This window comes from Lissotriton helveticus, chromosome 5_1 (genome assembly GCF_964261635.1).
Source record: "Lissotriton helveticus chromosome 5_1, aLisHel1.1, whole genome shotgun sequence".
Lineage (NCBI taxonomy): Eukaryota > Metazoa > Chordata > Amphibia > Caudata > Salamandridae > Lissotriton > Lissotriton helveticus.
In genome coordinates this window covers 1,130,169,414-1,130,193,110 of record NC_136065.1, presented here as the reverse complement: position 1 = coordinate 1,130,193,110, position 23,697 = coordinate 1,130,169,414, and the positions used below count along the sequence as shown (strand labels likewise).

General features: G+C 44.0%; 1 long non-coding RNA gene across 1 annotated transcript in view; it reads right to left on the bottom strand.

Annotated features, from left to right (window-relative positions):
• Positions 1-3,196: 3,196 nt before the first annotated feature.
• The window catches only part of LOC144755162 (uncharacterized), a 182,428-nt gene continuing 161,927 nt past the window's right edge, over positions 3,197-23,697 (bottom strand). Inside the window, exon 2 of the long non-coding RNA XR_013594848.1 lies at positions 3,197-3,386. This is a non-coding gene — a long non-coding RNA (uncharacterized LOC144755162). The remainder of the gene's footprint in view (positions 3,387-23,697) is intronic.

The following is a 23,697-nucleotide window of genomic DNA, read 5'->3' as shown; positions in this document are numbered from 1 at the left end:
GGCATGTTTACTTCGTTTTTGAAGGAGGTAGTCTGTGGGGTTGTCCATACATTGATGCAATACATACGTCTCTCTGGAAATCCCAGGTTGGAATTTCGTTATGGGAAGTAATGGCCCCAGAGGGGTTTAGAGGTGGGTGGACCTTTTAGTCACACTTTCGTCAAAGGTTCTGCCAGCAGTCTCACCTCTTTAGCACTCCAACACCTGGCGGTTCATGGTGAAGGGTTAGCCACCTGCTGTCCCGAGGGAATTCATACAGCTCTGTCGTGGTCAGTCTGAACTGCAAGGCTGTTCCACAAAACACGACATCAACTTATTCGGGCCACTGTCAGCTCTTCTTTGGCCACTGACTGTTTCTTGTGCCTAGCACATATCCTTGACGTCCTCCTCTTTCTGGCATGAATACTATTTCTTGTGTTAGAACCTGCAAATGATCCAGATTCTTACACACCTGATTGAAATGCACGATGTCCCTTGATTTCGTGATGTTTGTCAAGATGCTACTTTTATCTTTGGTTAGTCTGATTTTTACTTTGCTTTGCATTTTACCAACATAAACCAACACCTCTTGGCATTAAATAGTCCTACACAGCAGGTCGAAAAAAGATAGGATATTTTTTTAATGTAATGTGCGCATAAAAAGTACAGGAACGATGCTGTGGTTTTCCTATTCAAACTTTTCTGATAGTAAAGAGCGCCCACCACCATTAAGGACACAATGCAGGGAACCTTCCCAAGTCTTAATTGTACAATATTTAATATTGTAATAATAGGTAATACGGTGACTGTAAATGAGAATAACTTGAGAAATGATGCGTTGTGTGTGGCAGCCCTAAAAGCTCGCCACATCTTTCCGCTAATCTGACAGATAGCTCAGAATTTCACAATGTGAAAATTTCAGACATATTTACCTCTGAAAAAACACGTTATTTTATAGCAAAAAGGGGAGGTGGTATAATGAAAAAGGAGAAATTCTAAATTATATTTGAGCTCCAAGCTACACACGACAAGGCTCCCCACCCCCCTTCTCGCGGTCTCCCCAGTGGAGGACGCAGTGTCCCCCTCCATGTGTACACATCGAACACAGAAGTCATCTTCGCCACGGATCCCACGGCCGCGCAGAAGGACACAGTGTGTAACTATATTTGATGACAAAGGCAGCTCTTGTGCTGCTTATCCATTTGGCCACCGAGGCCAGAAAACGAGCCCAGAAATGCGATTAATGTAAGCATGCCCCTTATGCGGCAGAATAGCACAGAGTGCACGGAGCTGTCTGGAAATAAATGATAGCGGAGATTTGAGGGCCTGGAAATAAGGTATCTTTCGTTTTTTTATGTTTGGCCTAAAGCCTCATATTTCCCCCCCAAAAAGTCAGAAAAAAATCATACATACTTTTACAAATAGGGGTTTTCGCACAGACCTCAGCATTTGTTGGTCTTCCAAGTGCCATTCACAATCTGCTTAGGTCCACCATAGGTTACAGCAGGGGGCGCGGGTCAGCTCACTGCAGTCACTGGATCCCCACACTGTGTGTCGTGGGATTTTGCGTTAGTACAAGTGCACATCCTGCTAAAAGGTCATTCACTTCAGTGAAGGGCCTGGTAGGCCATTCTTTTGCTTTTGGTTCATGTTTTTATTTACTGTTTCAGTGGTTCATTTTTATTTACTTTTTTTTCCAAACACGTACACCATTACACCTGCAGTTTTACTTGTATTACCTTTACACTTTTAGGGTCCGATAAATGTGCAAAAAAAAAACCTAAAGCATTGCAGGCCACACCTATTGGCTTTGCCAATGCTTGTTTTAATTGAGACCCACTTCATCATATGGATACGTATTTCATCCATTGCGTTACTGAGCTCCCTGCATTAGTGATCCATGTTGTTGGAACTGATTTTAAATTAGCACAGCCTAAAAATCTCTTAATGTTGCTCCTCCACCAGCCTTTCTGAGCTGTGCACTAATTGTGCTGCTGCTTGTGTCTTGAGCCCCTTTATTTTACACCCGACGTGGGCTTGGGCAAGTCCGGTTCAGGAGCCGTGGATCTTGAGCGTGACAGACAATTATATCCTGGGCCCCCTCGTTCAGCAGGAACCACTACAGTGTTTCAATCTTTGTTCTTCAATCCGTCTTCACATCAGAACCACAATCTTAAATTTTCCATCCTGTCCGCAGGCACAGGCAGTCTGGCTTGAACAGTAACGTAACTGGTGCTATGTAAAGCGCTCTGATAACTGATTCGGTTCGGTTCTAGTTCGCGCTATATAAAACTCTGCAAAACAAAAAAAAAACAAAAAAAGGGTGAACTGGAAAGGGTTGTAAAATTCAAGGCCCCAGTCATTATGGAAACCTACCAAGCCACTAAAACTTTGATTTCAACTCTACATGCTTTCAACGTTGGAGGACTTTGGTTTGATGAGTAGCAGACATTGGATAGTGAATGTGGCCCGTTCCACACCTCTGGAATGAGTCTCAGTATCCTCTGTGGTTGGTGGGTACTATCAGATTATAGGTCGCAGCCTACCAGGTTTGCTAAAGACATCTTGGAGACAATCAGAAAGCTGACCTAGGACTGCATTCCGCCTGTTGCTTACTAGTGGCTTTGTAACTCACGTTTTATGGCTTTCTATTTTCTGGCGTTATTTACTTTATACTGTCCAGCTTGAATTTGTCCCTCCCTTTGCCCAAATCTTGTGTACTGTATTCTTCCACGAACACGCTTTCTGTAAACAGGCCTTTAAATGTTGTTCTTATCATGTCACAGTTGCTGTGCATTCAAAGACAGAGGTCACATTTCTGTCTCTCTCTTCCAGGGTGCTTGGTGTTTACTTTTCTTTCTCTGACCTCAAAGGGAGAGAATTTATATGACAATCCTGCTGAGTATCCATGTAAGAGGAGAGGGTGTAGATTGTTTTTTTTTTCTAGCACACAACAAAAAATAAGAACTGTGCTGATGTTTCAGAAAATATCAGAATTAGTACCAATGAAGCAAATGTTTTTGTAATTCTGAAGTGTGGCCGAAACAAATATGTGAATATGATCAAAACATATCGATACACTTGGTGATGGCACTTGCTCACATTATCATTTGTGTGCTGTAAAACCATATTTCGGGGCAAATGTAATGGTAATGTCGATTCTCCAATTATCATGCTGAGAGAATCTTGATTTCATTAAAGACAACGGAGGCTGACATTATGCAATAACTTTTATTGCTCCCAGGACATGCAGCCCTTTAAAGTGTAACAAACATCATAAAGAAACATTCCATAGCAACAACAAAGCACCATGACGACCAGCAATCTTCCTCTTAGAGCTGCAAACGAATAAAACAACTTCTTCCAAAAAAACATGCTCCATAGATTCTTTTATAATTATGAAGATTCTGAAAAGGAAGAAAGAAATTTATGGTAAAAAACGGACAAAATAGAGACATAAAAGCAGGCAAGGATTAAAGATGTGACTTCCTGCAAATGTGAAAAAACACAGAATAAACAAATCAACCACCAGGGAGTGGTGGGGGGGATAATGTCAGCCTCCGTTGTCTTTAATGAAATCAAGATTCTCTCAGCATGATAATTGGAGAATCGACATTTCATTACAAGACCGGAGGCTACATTATGCACGTTTAAAGCTCTGTAAAGCAACATTACTTACATGTTCAACAGGCTTAAGATAAAAATTAACAAAAGTGGAGGCATTAGACCAATCTGCTGCTTTGAGGATATCTGAAATAGAACCACCACTCCAAAAAACCTTGCTGGCCATAGCCCCTCGAGAAGAGTGAGCACCAAATTTGGATAAGTCAATGCCAGCTTCAAGCATAACAGTTCTCACCCATCTCGAAATTGTAGCAGAGGAGACTGCCCGAAAGGGTTTAACATAAGAAATCAGTAACTGATTTTCATTTAAAGGTCTTAGAACACTCATCTTTTGCTCATAAGCTTTAATACAATTAACAACACAAAGTTTGGGACAATCCAAAAAGTAAGGATAAAAAATATTTTCAGACATAGTTTCAGTTCTTTTCCAAATTTCAAACAGTACACCATCAGGAGAATACTTTTTATTACAGATTTCTAAGGCCTTAACATCAGAAACACGTCTAAAAGAAATCAGACAAAGGAGTGTAGCTAATTTGATAGACAGCTGTTTCCTGGAAAGAAAAAGGTTATCAGGCCATGAGGTAAAAAGATCAAAAACAAGGTTAACATTCCATAAAGAATTATACTTAGCCTTAGGAGGACGTTTGAGTCTTATACCTTTCATAACTCTACGAACTAGAGGGTCAGTGCCAATAGAAAAGTCATTTGATAGAGAGTGACCTGCAGAAATTGCAGATCTGTAGCAGTTAACTGTTCTGTAAGAAAGTCCAGACCTAAAAAGATCTGCAAGAAAATTTGCCACTTCTACAGGAGGGGCAGCCACGGGATCCAAATCTCGTTCCAAGCACCAACTACACCACTTTTTCCAGGAACCAATATATCTTCTCCTTGTTCCGGGAGCCCATGACTCATCCAAAAGATCTTTAGCCTCTCCTGAAAGGCCAGAGTATCTTCCCGAACCCCTGAAATCTTCCAGACAAGAAGGTCCATTTTGTCTTCTAAGAGAAGAGGATGAAATTCTCCGTCGGGACCTTGAAGGAGATCCAAACTCCCGGGGATAAGGCGAGGGAAGTCTATTGTTAACTCCATCACCCCTGGGAACCAAATCTGAGAACTCCAAAAGGGAGTAATTAGAACAGTTTGGCAAAGCTCTCTTCGAACTTTCAAAAGAACTCTCTGAATTAGGGCAAAGGGAGGGAAGGCATAGGAGATCAGGGACTTCCAGGGTTGGAGAAGACCGTCCACTGCTAAGGCTAAGGGGTCCGGCCTCCAACTGAAGAAGCGATCTACCTGAAAAGTAAGTCTGCTTGCAAAAAGGTCTACATCGAAAGGACCCCACAGCATTGAAATTTTTTGGAACACTGAAGTGTTCCGTTTCCAGTCGCTGGAATCTCTTAGGAATCTCGAATTCCAGTCCGCCCTTGTGTTTAGAAGACCCGGAATAAACTCGGCTCTCAGAGAAATCTTGTGATCCCAGCAGAAATACCAAATCTTCTCTGCAAGATCCGCTAGAGGTTTCGACTTTGCTCCCCCTAGCCGATTGATATAAGTAACGGCTGAGAAATTGTCTAGCTTGATCAGGACCACATTGTTTTTGAGGATAGACTTGAAGCTCATCAGGGCATTCAAGCACGCTAACATCTCTAGAGAATTTATGTGGAGGGTTAGCTCTTCTCTTGACCATTTCCCCCCAGTTTCCACCTCTCCAAGTCTGGCACCCCAACCAAGATTGCTCGCGTCGGATTCCAAGACAAAACTCTGTGAATTCCCGAAAATTGCCTTTCCATTCCAACTGTCTAAGTTGTTTCGCCACCATAGAAGGTCCTCCCGAGCATCTTGGGACAGGGGAACTACATCTGAGTACCAAGGACCCCTCCTCAGACCTAAAGCTTTGAGTCTCAGTAAGGCCCTGTAGTGAAGGGGACCTGGAGAAATAGCTTGGATGGAAGATGATAAAAGACCCACTATTCTCGCTAATTCTCTCAAACTCACCTGGTCCTTGGATAGGACATAAGAAACTTCCTTCTTTATTTTTGTTAATTTCTTCTTGGGAAGTTGTAACTGGGTTAAGGGCGTGTCCACCTGGAAACCTAAACATTCCAGATTCTGAGAAGGCGTCGTAATAGACTTTTCTATATTGATAATAAAGCCAAGACTCTCCAAGAGACTTATTGTCCAATCCATATGGGATAGGAGTTCTTCTTTGTTCTGGGACTTCAGTAAGATGTCGTCTAGGTAGATAATAAGGCGAACCCCTCTTCTTCTTAAAGAGGCGACTACAGGCCTGAGCACCTTGGTGAAGCACCAAGATTGGAAGATAGGCCGAAAGGGAGACATTGGAACTGGTAAGTTACATTCCTCCAAACGAACCTCAGGAACTTCTGCGAAAAAAGGATCCATAGGGATTGTAAAGTAAGCGTCCTTGAGATCCAATTTTATGAGCCAATCTCCTTTTTGAAGGAGATCTCTCAGGAGGTGTATACCCTCCATTTTGAAATGGCGATAAACAAGAAAAGAATTCAGTTCCTTCAGGTTTATTACAGGACGCCAACAACCCTTTTCCTTTTTCTTCACCAAGAAGATTGTACTCACAAAACCTTGACCAGAATTTTGGATGATGCGTATCGCACCTTTCTCTAGCATTTGATTCACCTCTGCATCTACCAAAACTGACTGTTCTTGGTCTAGAGAAAGGTCCCTGGGTTGTTTGGCCTGAAAGGGAATTGATATGAAATCTATCTTGAATCCACTTACAGTCTCCAAAATCCAAGCATTGTTTGTTATAGAAGGCCAAACGTGACTGAAGAGGGAGAGTCTTCCCCCTACCTTTGGAAGGGAAGAACCAAGAAGAGGGAGTCTTACCTTGTCCTTGTCCTTGGGACTGGAATCTTCCACGACCGGTACCACCTCTGTTACGATAGTTCCGGCCTCTTTGGGGAAAGAAGTTACCGTATCCCCGGTAGTTCCTTGAGTAGCCACGCTGATTCTGTTGGTAGTAGGATCTGTTATAACCACGGCCGACAGCCGATCCTCCCCTGCCGACCCTTCCAAAAAATCTTCCACCAAACATGCGTCTCATATTTGTCTGTGCTTTGTTAAAAGCTGCAAAGGTGGATACATATTTGCCAAGAGACTTAATAAAGGACTCTCCGAATAGAAGACCATTGGGATCCCCTTGCACATCTTTGTTGGCCAAATCCCCTAACTTGGGATTCATACGCATTAGGATCGCTCTCCTTCTCTCCGAGGTAAGGTTAGCGTTAGCGTTGCCCAAAAGGCAGATGGCACGCTGGCTCCAGCCTCTAAGGAGTTCAGTATCAACTGGAGTGCCATGCATGGAGGCCTCTTCAGCCATGTCAAGGATCCTAGCCAAAGGACCAAGGGTATCCAAAAGTTTATCCTGACACTGCTTAAGGCAGCGTTCCAGGCCTTTGCGAGGATCTCTCCCAGTTTTAAACAAAAAGGTCAAAAGTTCAGGATCAAGATTAGGAGTTGACCCCGCTTTGTTATCCAAAAAGGGTTTTGGGCATTCAGATTTCATAAGGTTACGCGAGTCCTTTTCAAGAGGTTTGCCAATCCAGGCTTTAATAAATTGGGAGACGTGGTCCAAAGGCCACCAATCTGAACCTCTAGGATGGGTGATTTTAGAAGGATTAAACATTTCATTCCCCGAATGGTCTTTAATGGTGTTGATACTAGTAGAGGTTAGAGCCAGGTCCTCGTCAAGGAGGTCGTCCTCAAGCTTTTCTTGAGGATCAAATATGTACTCATCAGCCTCCTCTTCCAAATCCAATGGGGATAAATAATCGTCATCATCATTGACGAGGTCAATTGTGCCGCGATGGACACCCAATCTCTGCGTGCCGCAAGGGACACCTGTGCTCTTTGCACCATTAAGGCCGCTCGATCTTTTTGTGCCGCTCGGGACACCAGCGTCACTCGTAGCGCGAAGGCTACCAACAGATAAAACTTTATCAGATGTTCCCCTTGGAAGATTTTGAGGTTCAATATGTTTAGATTTTTTAACACCTTACCGCCCTTAGAGGGGAGTGGGTCCACCTCATCATCATCCGATGAAAAAAGCGTTGGCTCAATAGGAGTGTCCCTTTTCCTCTTAAGAGCAGCTTCAATAGCTTCATTAAGGGAAGATTTCAAATGACTCTCAAAGAGACCTATAAGGGAGGCTTGAGTAATGGGGGGTCATTAAAGGAGGAGTCTCCCTGTGACATAATGTAACGAGGGATGACAGGTGAATAAACAATAAATAAATAAACGCTACCTGTCCGAATAAACTGTTCCCCCATTTTTTTTTATTTTTTATATTAAGATCAAGTATTCTAGTTGACAAGGAGAGATCCGCTGAAAAACGCGCCAACTAAAATAAGTAGATCTAAGGGTTTAAAGCCCAAAAGGTCAGGAATGCGAGGGTAATCGGTAAACTGAGACAGGGAAACAGGCAGTTAAAAGAGCGCTGAAGGAGAGCGCGAGGACGGGTCTCGCGCTGTGTTTTTGATAAAATTTTTGCCTTGCGGGTCACAGCAAGAACAAAAATGAGCCATTTTGGCCGAGCGGGTCACCTCCGAGTAACGGGAGGGACCCGGAAGAAGGCCGCATAGCGCAGAGTCAGAGATCAGGAGACGCCTGCAGCCCGCCGAACACACATAATCTCGGTAATGAGCCTGTTTGGGGGCGGAAACACCTGTAACGATATTTCGGTGCAAATGTAATGGTAATTTCAATTGAAAATGGGTTGTCTGTACTGGCAGTTCACTACCACATCATGCATACTCCACACTATGCAACTCCACTCTATGCCCTTCCACTCTATGCCGCGCCACTCCATTCTAAGCCACTCCACTCTAGGACATGCCATTTGCTCTGTGCCCCTTTCCCTCTAAGACACTCTACAGTACGCCACGCCACTCTACTCTATTCCATGCCACTCCAGTCTACCACAATCACTCCATGACACAACACGCCACTCCATGTAACGCTCCTCCACTCCACACCACATAAACCACACCACTCTAACCCACTCCAATCTACTTCACCCCACTCCAATCCACCCCAAACTACCTCAACCCACTTTGCTACAATCTACCGTAGTCTACTACACTCCAATCTATTAAATTCCATTCCACTACACCCAATCTACCCCACTCTACCCAAAAATACCCCACTCCAATCTACCCCACTTCACTCTAATCTACCCCACTCCACCCCACCCCAATCTACCCCACCCACCCTAATCTACCCCACTCTAACCCAATCTGCCAACTCCAATTTACTCCAGTCCACTCCACTAAGATCCAATCTAACTCACTCCACTACAATCTACCACAGTCCACCCAACTCCAATCTACTCCACTCCAATCCACCTCACCCCACTCAATCTAGCCCAATCAACCCCACCCTGCTCCAGTCTACCCCACTTCATTCTACCCCAATCTATCCCACTCCAAACTACTGCATTCCACTCTACCTCACTCTACTCTTCTCAATCTAACCCAGTCAACTCCACCCCACTTCAATCTACCCCATGCCACACCAATCTACTGCACTCCATTTGAATCTACCCCACTCTGCTCCAATCTACCCCAGTCAATCCAACTCCACTCCAATCTACCCCTCCAATCTATCCAAATCCACCCCACTCCAATGTACCCCAAACCCATCCACTCCGCTCTTCCTGATTCCACTCCAATCTACCCCAGTCCAATTTACCCCACTCCATTCCAATTTACCCCACTTCACTCTAAACTCCACTGCAATCTATTCAACTCCTCTCCACTCTAATCTACTGCACTTCAATCTACCCCACTCCACTCCAATCTAAGACATACCTATCCACCCATATCTCCCCCACTCCACTCCACTTCACTCTAATCTACTCCACTCCACTTTCCCACACTCCACTTCACTCCAATCTACCTCACTCCAGTCTCCCGCATTTCAGTGTACCACACTACAATCTACCCCAATCCAATCTAGCACACTCTAATCTATCCCACTCCACTCCAATATAACCCACTCCACCCCAATCTACCTACCCCACTCCACCCAATCTACCCCTTGACAACCTACTCCACTCCAATCTACCCCAAACTACTCCACTCCACCCAACTGCAATCTACCCCATTTCAATCTACCCTAATCTAATCATCCCCTAATCTACCCACACCACTCTTCTCCAATCTATCTCGTTCCACTCCAATCTTGACTCCAGTCCAATCTCTCCAACTCCACTCCACCCTACTCCACTCCAATCTACCCCACTTCACTCTACCTGAATCTACCCCACTCCAATTCACCCATTCTAACCCACTCCTCTCTACCCCAATCAACCACACTCCATTCCACTCTACCCCACTACACTTCACTCCAATCTACCACAAGTCACCCAAATCTGCCCCACTCCAGTCCAATCTAAACCACTCCACCTCAATCCAATCCAAACTACCCTACTCTGATCGACCCCATTAAATCAGCCCCAATCCAATCTGCCCCACTTAATGGAGGGCTTAATACCACCGTTATTATTTCCCTTGTGAAAACTGGGTGTGTAACATGTTTTATATTACCCATTAATGACATTCACTTTATCAATCATTGAAGGATAACATTGCAGGTTGACCTTTCTGGGATTTTGACTTGTGACCTGCCCGTTCACCCAGACGGAACCGTTCACCCAGACGGAACCAGCATATTCAGGTTACCTTGGAGGTTTCTTCCTACACATCTTTTTGTGGCTTTTCCAGCAACCAATGGACTTTCAGCATAACAAGTACTTCGTTTTTCACCTTATTTTCCATATCCAAACTCTGTGAAAAGCAGGCGTTATCCTATCCAGTTCTACCCTAGTGGGGAGGGTTAAAATGGCCGCTCGGCCTTGGCAGCATGGTCTTGGACTGCCGGCCACCTCCCCCCTTAAAACACTGACTGAATTACCCAACTCAACCAGTCGACACATGGGGGTCTTTGGAAGTCAAGGGGGGGTACGGGCCCCCCCCCTGGCCGTATTTATTAAAATATAAAAACAAATCAAAAATTTTAATCAAATAAACATTTCTGACAATTATTAAAATGCACACTTTTCAGAAGATTAGATTGACATCCGTTTCGACATGGTATGATGGGCTAACCTTAACAAATAGCTAGTACAGCGTGTTTCCTAACGTAATCTAATCATCCTGAAAATTAAACTGCATTCTAATATTTTTAATAATAAAGTCCTACGGCAAGGTCGCCAACCGGTGTCAGATCCTTTTACAGCTGCGCTCTCACGTTGAAGATGCGCATGCGCAACCCAGGGCACGTTACACCCACGTGCGCTCCCGGAACTCCATTTAACCATAACAGGAGGGCCCAGACACTCGCGCACCTTAGTGACGTCTCAGTGTTGTGAGGGGTGGCTACCAGCCTGAGGAAAGCGTAGACTCCCTCCCCCGCACCCTTTACAACGGGATATCATATCCTGCCCCTGAAGTTCTGAGAGAGACCAATGGCCCCTCCCGCGGGCGGCCCCTTTCGTGAATGGGTCCGCCCCCCCGTAAGGACCTTAAAATGCTGCTCACCGATTAATGACCTTACCGCCACAGGCCAGGTAGTTTACCGACTATCTGGCCCCCCCCCAACCGCCTCCACAGAAAGGTCATAGCTTCATAATCCAAGAACCCTCTACCCCTGCTATTTAGTTCCCTATCCCTAGGGCCTCCCCGACTCTGTCCACTGGACCCCCCCACCCTGTGAGTAGAGCGTCTAATAAACGTCAACCCCTCATTATCAGCCGACTGTTAGTCTACTTGGTCCTGTGATGACCCCCTGTGGGACATTCTGAGATTAATGTGTATGAAATAGTTTCTCAAACCAAGTGTGGATCCTCTTTATCGAGTGATTCTTCACCGAGTGACTCTGTGCACTCGCCTATTCCCCCCCCCCTTTTACGTGCAGCCGGGGGAAAAAGCAGCCCCCCATGGTGCAATCTGGGTCCTATCATCGTTACCCCATGTCCTAAAATGAACGAGGGTTTGGGGGCACGCCTCTCGAGGGTCCCCGCGGATGCTATGATCGGGGGTATCCTGGTACTACCATTCCACCCTTCCCACTGGGATACTGTACAGTATGCTAACCATCCACACCTAGCCACTACGCTCTGTAAAGTGTTAAGTGTATGGTACTACTTTTAACATGGAAGTCCCTACTTCCTGAACCGGGGAAATGAGGCGTTGCCTAAGCCTACCATTCCTGGGGTTGCCGAGGTTAGGAACTGCACACCCTTGTGTACTGTCCCCTCTCTACCGTTGTCACTTACCAATTGGTGGTCTATGCATATCATGCTGACACTGGTGGCCCCGCGTGCACAGGCGCCGTTACTGTAGGTATACATTTTCCTGTTACGGCAAATACTGCCATTTTGTGAAACCACATCCTGCTACATTACTGCCGCTAGCCCAATATACGGGCTTACACACCGAAACAATCAACTCTGTGTCGGCACTTCTTGCGTCTTTTGATCGCTCGCCCATCCCACTTGCGTTGTTGTTTGCCATCCTGTACCTGACGTCAGCATCCCTTGGGCTGTCCACCTGTAGCAGCTGTTGTGATGCGGAGCACTCCAGATATCCACCATGGACCCGGCCATACATAAATGGAAAAGATAAACACAAACCATTAGTGTTTCTGGCGATAGCTGCTGTATACGTGCTAGTCTTACATTGCCATCCCTTGCTACGTTTGATATACAATTGGTGTCAGATGCATACTCCTAAAACACTTCCGACTAAGTGTTGCTCATCGCCTCAGTTTGTGTCCCCTGTAGCCTGACTGTACTAGTGTTACGAAGAGTGCCCTGTAAAATGGCCTTCAATGGCGAATACTACCCAGTGTGTAGTGCAGTGACACAAAGGATGGGGTCCCCAGTGCACCCCATAACGCCCTCATGACTCCTTAAGGATGATTAGGATATCAGTTTAAAAGGAACAGTCAGTTTGTATTAACACCCACCCAAGCACGACTTGATGAAATATACGTAATCTAAGTATCGAACCCCCCGCGCCTGACTGTTGGCTTCGACCGTGGCTGACAGTGGTAACGCGTAATATAACTAAGGGGCAACCATAACCTATATATATTATTCTCATGTTCCCAGACTGAGCATCATTTCCTTAACAAGTTGCAAGTAACAGGTGGCCCTCCCGCTGCCAGTTTCAAGAGATCAGGGTTTAATGTGTTACCGTTGATCAACCCATACTGCCTCCCCCAGTTCAGCCCTGTTCATCTGCAAATCTGTCTGACCCTCCTGCCCATATAAGAGCACCAGCAGTATCAGAGCTGGGATTTCGGCATGATCACGACCTTCCTCTTTAGATCCACACTACCATCGTGAGTTTTGCGTGTTCTATGTCCTCTGGGGAAAGTACCTGACACTAACAGGCCTACTATGGAATGGCAATTTCCTGGCTGACCTTTGGTATGGCTGACTTACCTAGGCAAAAAACAGGTGGGGAAGAATTGAGTGCCAAATGTTGTTAAGTTGATATGCAAGTGCATATAGGCCTAGGCAAGCACGTACGCCAGTGTAACTTGAATCAGCAAGCCCCCCGGTCACCCCGAACTAGTATTGTCGATTACGTAGACCACTCTCCCATGCTGCGCCGTCCGCTCCAGAATCCATGCTGGCCGCGTCCAAGAAAACTCCGCTGCCCCGCATAGACCTGCACACGATAGTCCTAGCACCAATGCCGACCGCTGGAAATACCGCGACACACCTGTGATCTCTGCAAGATAAAAAGAGAAAATTACACGGCCCCACGGCGGGGCGAGGAGCGAGCCTGGGAGCGCGGGCACAAAGAGGCCGCTTCCCGCGCTCCCCAGGCTTTTAACCCTTTCGCCGCCGCGACCCCGCCCCCTCGCCCCGGAAGCACACCAGTACTTCCGGGGCGAGGGCGCGGGGCAAGCGGCCCCGAAAGGGACGGGGTGTGGGAGGGGCCGGGCCCCGCCATGCTTGCGTGGGGGCCTATTGGCCCCCCCTTGTATTGCGCTGTGTATTCGCGCTTCTTGGCTGCAGTGCCTGCTGCTGTCCAGTCAATGGGCCCGGGCTCAGGCCTTTCTCACAAGCTGCACACACCTCATTATATTTAGCTCCTTGGCTCTGCGCCTCAGGCATTGCCTCATCATGAGTGAGGAGAGTAAACACGGCGTCACCTTTACATCAGCGGTCATCTGATCTGTCCCTCCTGACGTGTGAGGGACAAGCGCGGTCAGGCAGTGTCAGTCCGGGGCCCTGAGGGTAGGGCTGGGTGACAGCCTGAGGCTCTAAAGGGAGAAAGTGCGGATTTAAATTACCTGCGAGGCAGCGGCTGGGCCCAGTCAGAACACAATGAACGTGGTCACAGCAGCACAGCCATGGACACTTTGGCTGTAGGGGCTCGGCAGCCCTCGCAAAATCTGCCTTGCAAATAACGGGATTAACCATTTCAGCTATTTCAAATTTATGTGCATGAGCTGTCTCCCCAAAAATCAGCTGCGTAGCTACAATTGGTGCAATAGGTGCCGTGCACCACGCCCAGAGCCCTCAGGGGCTCAATTTACCCTCATAATTGCTGTATTTATTCAATTACCCCAACAGCTGTCCAACGGAGCATTTTCTTGCTTGCTCCAGGGCCCATCACATTCTTGCTAGGCTACCGCATACAATAAATCCATATGAAGAGTGCAGGGGCTTATAACAACACGGTGGGTGCACAAGTGCAGCTTCATAGAAGCCGTGAGCCTAGCAGAGTCTTTAGAGAGGAAACGGCGATGACGTGCTGTAATGGGAGCGGGTTCGGCAGCCTGAGCGAGGCCGGCAGGTGAGATGGAGCCGAGCGGCTTCTTCTAGAAGGGCTGCTCCAGCCTCTATCTGCCCGGTGCTGGGTTGGTGCGCAGTGCTGCACGCTGCAGAGCATGCAGTGGTCCGCAGCAAGGACCTCTGCCACCGCGCCCAGTGGAGACAGCTGTAAAGGAGCGCTCTTAAAGCTACTGCGCCTGACTTGAGCTCGGAGAATCTTTCGGGTTTACTGCACAAGCTAAGCGTGCAGTGCGGTGCTGCAAAGCGCGTGTTTCTTGCCACTCAGCTGACGGGGTATCTTGCGATAATTAGGGCCAGGAACTGTAAAGTCTTCATCTTTGCCAGTTATGTATGCCTAACAAAAACATCATAACATAACCGGTGTATTTGTAAAGCGCACGTTCACCCCAGCAACTGGGTATCTTGGCGCTGAAATAACAGATGTATATTGTTACCCACCTCAATGGTACTCATTTTGTCGACCTCAAATGGATGAAAGGCTGAGTGTACCCGCCAGGATTTGAACCTGTAACCATGTGGTCGATCACAGGCCCCTGCAGTGGATGCATTAGTCCACTGAGCCACCAGACCCAGCAGATCATGGTATTCTATATTAAAAATATATGTATCCTCAACTCATTTTTTTAGGTCTGGCGCTAGCCACAACTTTTTGTTTTACAAAAATGATATGTATAACATACTTACTTAAAGGTGCTTTCAGCCAGCTCTCTTCATCTATTGCTCTGTTGTTGTGTCATTCACATTTTGCTTATGGCCACTACAGCAAACAGCAAGGGGCAGTGGGTCAGCCTAGTGGCTAACTTCACTTTTAGTGACTGCATTTTGCACTTTTACAAGGAGCTCATCCTTGTACAAGGTAGTTCCCTTCAGTGCCAGTGTTTTTTTTTTTACCTATTACTTCAGTGTTGTGTCAGGGGCGGCTCTAGGCTCATGGTGGCCCTGGGCAGGGAGCGTAGGTAGGGGGCCCGGAAGAGAGGGTCCGGGCAGGGCGGAGCGCGCAGGCCAGTAAAGAGGGGAGGGGGTCAGGGTGTTTAGAAGTGGAACAGAGCCGGAGGCCGCCAAATCCCTGCCAGGGGCCTCCACGCAAATATGTATCCATCCTCAGAGGATTAATATATTAAGGATATATATTGGCGTGGTGGCCCCTGGGGTTTGGTGGCCCTGTGCAGGTGCACAGCTTGCACATGCCTAAAGCCGGCCCTAGTTGTGTCTTTGGGTTTAGATGCTGATATGATAGCAACATGCTTTCTACAAGCTCTTTACAGCACAGGACACATTCCAGCTTTATAGACTGCCAATGATGTTGTAAATTCTTTTTGGAACTGCAATTGTTTATCTGATTGCTGCTTTTTCTGAGTATACAAGAGTCTGTCCATCTGAATCAATTTTTATAAAGTAGTTCTCTTTTTAGAATGCACACAATGAAGTTCATTTATAGCTGCATTCCTGGGTGTATTTTAATTAAGGACTACCGCTATAATGGTAAAGAAATTTATTCTGTATGTCATGCCTGTATGTCTTTCTAGTTTGCTTTCAGTGCTCCTATATATCAGACTTATATTTGTATATATTAACTATTTTATTACTAATTGAATCTGTTATGTGTCTATCTATCTATCTATCTATCTATCTATCTATCTATCTATCTATCTATCTGTCTGTCTGTCTGTCTGTCTGTCTGTCTGTCTGTCTATCTATCTATCTATCTATCTATCTATCTATCTATCTATCTATCTATCTATCTATCTATCTATCTATCTATCTATCTATCTATCTATCTATCTATCTATCTATCCAGCCCTATTTATCTATCTACTTAGCTCCCTCTTTGCGTATCTATTTGTTTGTCCGTCTATCTAACTAACTATCTATCTATCTATCTATCTATCTATCTATCTATCTATCTATCTATCTATCTATCTATCTATCTATCTATCTACCTATCTATCTATCTTTGCAAGTCTATCTATGAATATATCTATCATTCCACATCTATCACTATATCTATCTATCTTTGGCAGTTTATCTACCTATCTTTGCAAGTCTATCAATCTATCCATCTGTGTAAAATCAACATATCTATCTATCTATGCAAGTCTTTCTATCATTGCAAGTCTATCTATCTATCTAGCAATCTATCACTGTCTCTGCGAGCCTTTCTATCTGTTTTTGAAATCCTCTCTATCTGTCTATTCAACCTTCTCCATTTGTAATAACGATTTACCAAAACATTCCCAAAAAATGTAGCAAAGGCAAGAGACTGACAGCCAACCATCTCAATTGACTTTTTAGGTCAGGTGTAAGTTTGACGCTTTGATTTTACTAAAATTATGTGTATATCGTAGTTACTTATAGGAGTTTTCAGCCACATTTCATCTATAAGTCTGTTGTTGTGCCATTCACATTTTTCTTCTGCCCACCTCAACCATTGAATGACTTTACTGGGAGTTACAACATGCTTCCCTTTCACAAAAAACACATCCACACACAAAGTAGTTCCATTTAGTGCCAGGGACTACTAAAGGTAAAATGTGCCTTTTGGACCCAAAAATATTTTTTTTCCTTTACTCAATATTTTTTTGGGGTTGATTTATGAGGGCCGGGCAACTTCCCCAACTATAACGTTTTGCAAAAATCAGACAGAACAAAACAAGAATTAGCAAAGTCAAAAGGCTGGAGGACAATTCCAGTCCGCTTGGCTTTGCCAATGCTTGTTTTTTTAATACTAGGGGGTCAGAAATAGGGAAAAATAAAGTTAATTAACCAGGAAGGATGAATTCTGAAACCGCCATTGGGTTCTAGGGCCACTGTCTGTAAGTGAGTAACTAGAAGTTATTCCCTCACCGTTAGACTGTGTAGTGAACCCATCAAGAGAACAACAGGTATCAGATATGCCAAGTTGTTCCGTGTTAGTTGTGCGTGGCTTACACAGCCCTGTTTTTACCTTTCATCTAAAATGTTTTACCTGTTTGCGGAAGACCTCTTGTGGACCATACCAAAAACATACATTGGGCATGGAGCCCACCCTGTGCTTAACATTCCTTAGCTTTATTGTCACTCTCAATTGCTTGCTTCTAATTCAATGGTTTGCTTTCCTTCTTTTGTGTTTGTCCCTCCCATAGCTTCTTTACCATCCTTTTGATTGGTTGTCTTGTAGCCTTCTGCTGCTCACATTTGGAGAACTACTTTTGAGAGGGCATGTGTTTTTCAGCTCTATCCCTTGTGTGTTCCTTCCTCCCAATACCTGTACCCCGTGCTCTATGTTGCTCCGCCTCTCCCCTCACTTGTTCATTCCCTCTTTGATGCTTGCCCCATTTGATAATCGGTTCCCCATGAACTCACTGCTGCTCTATTCTCCCCCCCACTTTCTTCAAATATTATTTCTTTTTATTTAATCCTCCCACACCCTAAAGCTCAAATCTATCCATGTATATATATGGTATTTCTATAGTGTAAACCAAACCAAAAGGAGAGCAGTGTGCATGGGCTAAGACATGCATAAAGTCAACAAGTAATAGGAGAGGAAACTGTGCTGTGGATGGTTAATTGCTTTATGATGTAGTGTTCTTTAACCCCTTAGCTGCGGGGTGTTTTCCCCCCGCTGTGCGGGGGGAGTGGGGGCCGCGCGCGGCGCCGCTGTGCTGGGGACGAGCTCAGCTCGTCATGAGGCACAGCGGAGCTGCCCTCATGACGAGCTGAGCTCGTCACGACCACACCCGTTTTGGAACGTTCAGCACAGCGGGGAAATTATCCCCACGTGCGAACGTTCCAACGGCTGTGACGAGCTGAGCTCGTCATGAGAGCAGCTCAACCGTCCCTCATGACGAGCTGAGCTCGTCACTAGCACACAAGGGGTTAAAGAGATGAGTCTTTAACTCTTTTCTAATTTGGAGCAGTGTTGGGACAGTTCTGATGGATTCCACAGGATGTTGGTCCAGATCCTTGGTGCATAGGTGGAAAAGGCCTGCTGTCTTTTTTTTCTTTTTTGCCCTTCTTGGACTGCAATCTAATGGGGTCCTGCTTGTGGGTGTGTTGAGGAGCTCATCCGTTGCTCCTTCCACTGACTTTCTGTTACTTCTCCTCACACACTTTCCCACCCATTCCTTTGTTGCTCTTGCACCCCTCATGCCCTACCTATCACATTCTTTAAACTGCTTTTTATACATTTTTTTGGAGGGTGTATCAACTTTCATTTGCTGCAGGCTGGTCCACATTCAGTAATGCTCTTTGGCAAAAGTGAACTTTAATTCTTTTTATTTACCACTCAGATTGGAGGCCACCAATTTGGATCAGTAAATAAAATAAAAAAAATAGTGCCTGCATGAATCAGTAGGTGTGCACATGCATGTTGATACATGTGCACACATACATCATCATGCATACACATGTATGCATGATGTGATAATATATACTTGCTCATGTGTGTGTGGCATATTCACGTCTTTTTCGTCAATGCTATAAAGCATCACAATAAACATTGGCCAATAGGTCACAAAAGCGAGGATTTTCTTTGTTTTCCTCTGCTGCTGGAAACTTCTAGTTTCAACGTTTCCATTATACAAGTAGGATTCCAAGTGCAAATGGCAAAAAAAATTAGAATTACATCCACTATTCACATTTAACATGAGACTGGTTAAAATGGATCACTGACAGAATATCGAGGAGCAAAATATCGACCTGCCAAAATATCGTGGACAAAATATAGAATGCCAGAATATCAAATTCCTATCTACAAACAGGTAAGTATAAAAATATCGAATCCAAAATATCATTGTAAATAATATAGTTTGTTAAAATATCGAATTTTTAAAATATATTAAAAGTATTGTAAAATTACTAAAATAATAAATATAATTAACTAAAACATACTTAAAAATACTTACACAACCTTAAAATGAATAAATAATCAATGTAAGTAAAAAAAAAAACATGCATTTTTATTTTTTAATACATATATATATATAAACTTAATATTAATAATAAATGTTCAATATTTTTAGCGTAAGATATCGGGAGGGTAAAATTTACTATTCCCACTCCAGTGAGTGCAACAGTAGGGAAAGCGTTGGATAGCGGGAGGGGTAAAATTACTATTCCCACTCCAATGAGTGCAACAGTAGGGAAAGCGTTGGATAGCGTAGGGGTAAAAATTACTATTACCACTCCAGAGAGTGCAACAGTAGGGAAAGCATTGGATAGCGGTAGGGTAAAAATTACTATTCCCACTCCAGTGAGTGCAACAGTAGGGAAAGTGTTGGATAGCGGGAGGGTAAAAATTACTATTCCCACTCCAGTGAGTGCAACAGTAGGGAAAGCGTTGGATAGCGGGAGGGTAAACAATACTAGTCCCACTCCAGAGAGTGCAACAGTAGAGAAAGCGTTGGATAGCGTAGGAGTAAAAATTACTATTCACCACTCCAGATAGTGCAACAGTAGGGAAAGCGTTGGATAGCGTAGGGGTAAAAATTACTATTCCCACTTCAGAGAGTGCAACAGAAGGGAAAGCGTTTGATAGCGTGTGGATAAAAATTACTATTCCTACTCCAGAGAGTGCAACAGTAGGGAAAGCGTTGGATAGCGTAGGGGTAAACATTACTATTCCCACTCCATAGAGTGCAACAGCAGGGAAAGCGTTGGATAGCGTAGGGGTAAAAATTACTATTCCCACTCCAGTGAGTGCAACAGTAGGGAAAATAATGATTTAATATTTAAATAAGAATACATTAATTATCAATACCAATAAACAATGTATTACAATGAATTACCAATTACAAAAGATTCAATAATTAATTAATTATAAATACCAATAAATATTATGTATTAAAAATTAATTACCTATTAATAATTAATTAACAACCAATTACATTTCAATACCAAAAATGTAATAAGTAGTAAAAAAGTCCCAATTAATAATTAATTAACAATAACTTATTTATCAATACACAAAAATAATTTCAATAATTACTTAATTACAATTAAATTACTTTCCAACCTATTCCCCTATAAAGCCACAACCCACTCCGAATAATAAATTAATACAATCAACATATTTATCAATTAATCAATTAATACAAATGAATTACCAATTAATAAAAATGAATTACCAATTAATCATTAACAATGAAATTAATTATCAATACAAATAAATACAAATAAATATTTCGTTAATTACAATTAAATTACTTCCCACCCTATTCCCATATAAACCCACAACCCGCTACAGAACTAAAACGCAAAATTAAATTAAAAATAATTAATAATTCCTAAAAATTAATATTTATTTTACTATAATTAAATTACTTCCCACTCCATTCCCCTATAAACCCACAACCTGCTACGGAATTAAATTACGCAAAAATAAGATAACATAAAATTCATTACTTAAAAAAAATTAAACATACATTACAACATTAATATACACTTTGAACACATATACTAACATACAAAACACTTTTAAAAAAATCGACATTATTAAAAATTCGAAATATTTTAATGCCTATATTATGTACTTCGATATTTTGACGGTCGATATTACTTACCTGCATTTCTCTATTTTTAATCACTATATTATGTCCATTCGATATTCTGTCCATTCTATATTTTGAAGTCGATTTTCTGTCCATTCTATATAATGTTTTCGATATTTTGTCTAGTAACCGGTTGAAATCCATGTGTTTAACAGGAGCAGCAACAACAAAATGAAGGGACAGATTTAACACTTATTCCTGCAGCTCAGTGCAGCCGCCGCAAATGCTGTGCTGCGTGACAAGGAGAGAGGAGGAGAGCACCATATTTTTAGAAATGTGTCTCTCTACTCCTCTTTCCCTAGCGCTAGCACTGAAATCAGCAGCCGTGTGCCACGGAGACACATTTGCACCATAGTGCAAGGGTGACTCCGTGAGTGTAGCACAGGTTTTGTACTAGAAGGGTATTCTTCCAGTACAAAATACCATGCTGCTTAGACTAACTTTAACCCTTTCCCCTCTTTGTATGTGTGCTGCAAAGTGCAGCAAACGTACAAAGTTGGAAAAGGAAGAAGAAGTGAAAGTATTTCTCCTTCCTTGCACTGACTTCAAAAGGGCACAGTTTTCTGACGCTAAACCCTTTCTACTTTATTTAGTAAATAGGGGTTAGCATCAGAAACCTGGGGTGGTTGCATTTGGTCTATCGTTGACCTGACGGACGCCGTGACCTGTGCCTGGAGCCCGGGACCCTAATTGCTTCTACCGGCTATTTGAACCTGTTATCCACCCCGGAGGCCCGTGGACTTTCTTCTTCTTCTTTGCCCGGCCGGGCGCGACGATAGGAGCGCAACTCGAAATTCGTGAGATTCTATGAACATATTTATTCTGACCCGAGCCTCCCGCTCGCTTCTGAATTGGAGTCTCTTATCCTTGCTCGAATAGGAAGCTGCTGTGCTCGCTTCTGTATTGGACTTTGAGCTCTACACATTTTCTTAGCTATTAGAACTAGTTTTTCTATGTCTCCGCTTGGACAAAGCTGCTTTACTTGAGCTTCCGGCCCTCTACCCTGCCTGGATAGTTGTATCAGCTACACACGCAGCTCGCTATTCCCGGAGCTCACGTTAGGCGTTGGCCTTCTTGGATTTACACTTTAATGGAACCGCTATAAACGGAACATATTTTGATCTGGGATCCTTGCCACCAACTGAATACTTGTGTACATAATTTGTTTATGCTTTGCCTTGTTTCCCCCACATTTGTTGCTGAGTAATAGAGATTTATATTTTTAGTGCCCTGAGGAAGGTGACGGCTACCAGTTAGCCCAGCACCGAAACGCGCATCAGCACCGTGCAAGACAGAGATCATTGGGCAGGAATTTCCTGTTGATATTTATGCACTATTGCCCACTATACTATATATTTATTGGTCTCTGTCTTTCTTTTCTCTTTTTGTATTGGGTTCTATATATTTAGGGTGTCACTGTTGTATGTGAGTTGGCTTGAATGTGTGCATACCCAGACGAATGAGAGCACTTGTGTATGTGGTTGGAGCCTGTTTTTAATTGTTGATACCTCTGTTTGTGGGGATGTAATATTTTCATTGTTTTTAATTGTGGTATTGGCCCGTAAATGGCCTAAAAAGAATTATAAAATCCCTGTGTTCTATTGAAAAGTTTTGCAGCACATAATATATTTGTTTTTGTATGTCTATTTTTGGTTGCTTTGATGCATTCTTCAACAAAGTATATTGATTATATTTGTTGTATTTCTAGTAAATTATATTTCGTGTAGCATATATTCTTTTGTTTATTCTCATTTTTTGTTGCATTCTCCCTGAATTTGCACCTAGTTGGGTTCTTGTTATCATTTGTGAGACATGCTTACGTCCCAACAGTACCTTTTGGCAGGTGACACCCTTCTCCCTCACCCGCGAGGGTGGATTTTCTTTTGTTGGCTGCATGGGAATGCAACCCATGGTACACCCCCTTGGCACTAAGTAATGCAAAACAGCGCTATGCACTGCTTCACGTCACTTTCACGTTATTTCCAGCACATAAAAATTTTTGCGCTGGAAAGTAAATTGGAAAAAAAAGATCTTGTGCCGAATTGCATCACTTTTGTGGTGCAAACATGGCGTAGAATCGTAGTAAATCTTCTCCTAAGTGTACAGAGTTGCAAGTCACTGATTTTTATTTCATGTTTTATATTTGCACATACAACACCATGGTGACCTCTCTGCACCTCACATTACTATTTATAATCATCATATAATGTACAACAACAATTTAAAAGTTACTATGGGCATCATTAGGATGGCAGGCGGACTTTGTACGCCCGCCATCCTGACGTAGAAAGGGACCGCCCGCCATAAGTGCGGCGGTCCTGTGGGGGTGATAAGCATGCATCCGCCACACTGGCGGGTGCATCCTGCATTCTTGACATTGCGGCGGGCGGTGCTTTCAGCACCGCCAGCCGCAATACCAAAAAGGCATGTCGTGCATTTTCACGCACAACGTGTCAGGCACAGCGCAGTGCCTGCCATGTTGTGCATGAAACTGCAGGGGGGTACCAAAGGTACCCCCCATGTGCACCACCCACCCCACAAATTCCTGGGGGCCCGCTACAGGCCCCCAATAGCAAAGACTGCATGCCTTTCTGTGGCGACAATGCAGCCACGGAAAGGCACATCCCTGCATGTATCGTAATATGGATGGCGGTGTCTAACACGCACCGCCACCATATTAAAACCTTTTCTACCCGGTTGACTTGTCGACCGGGC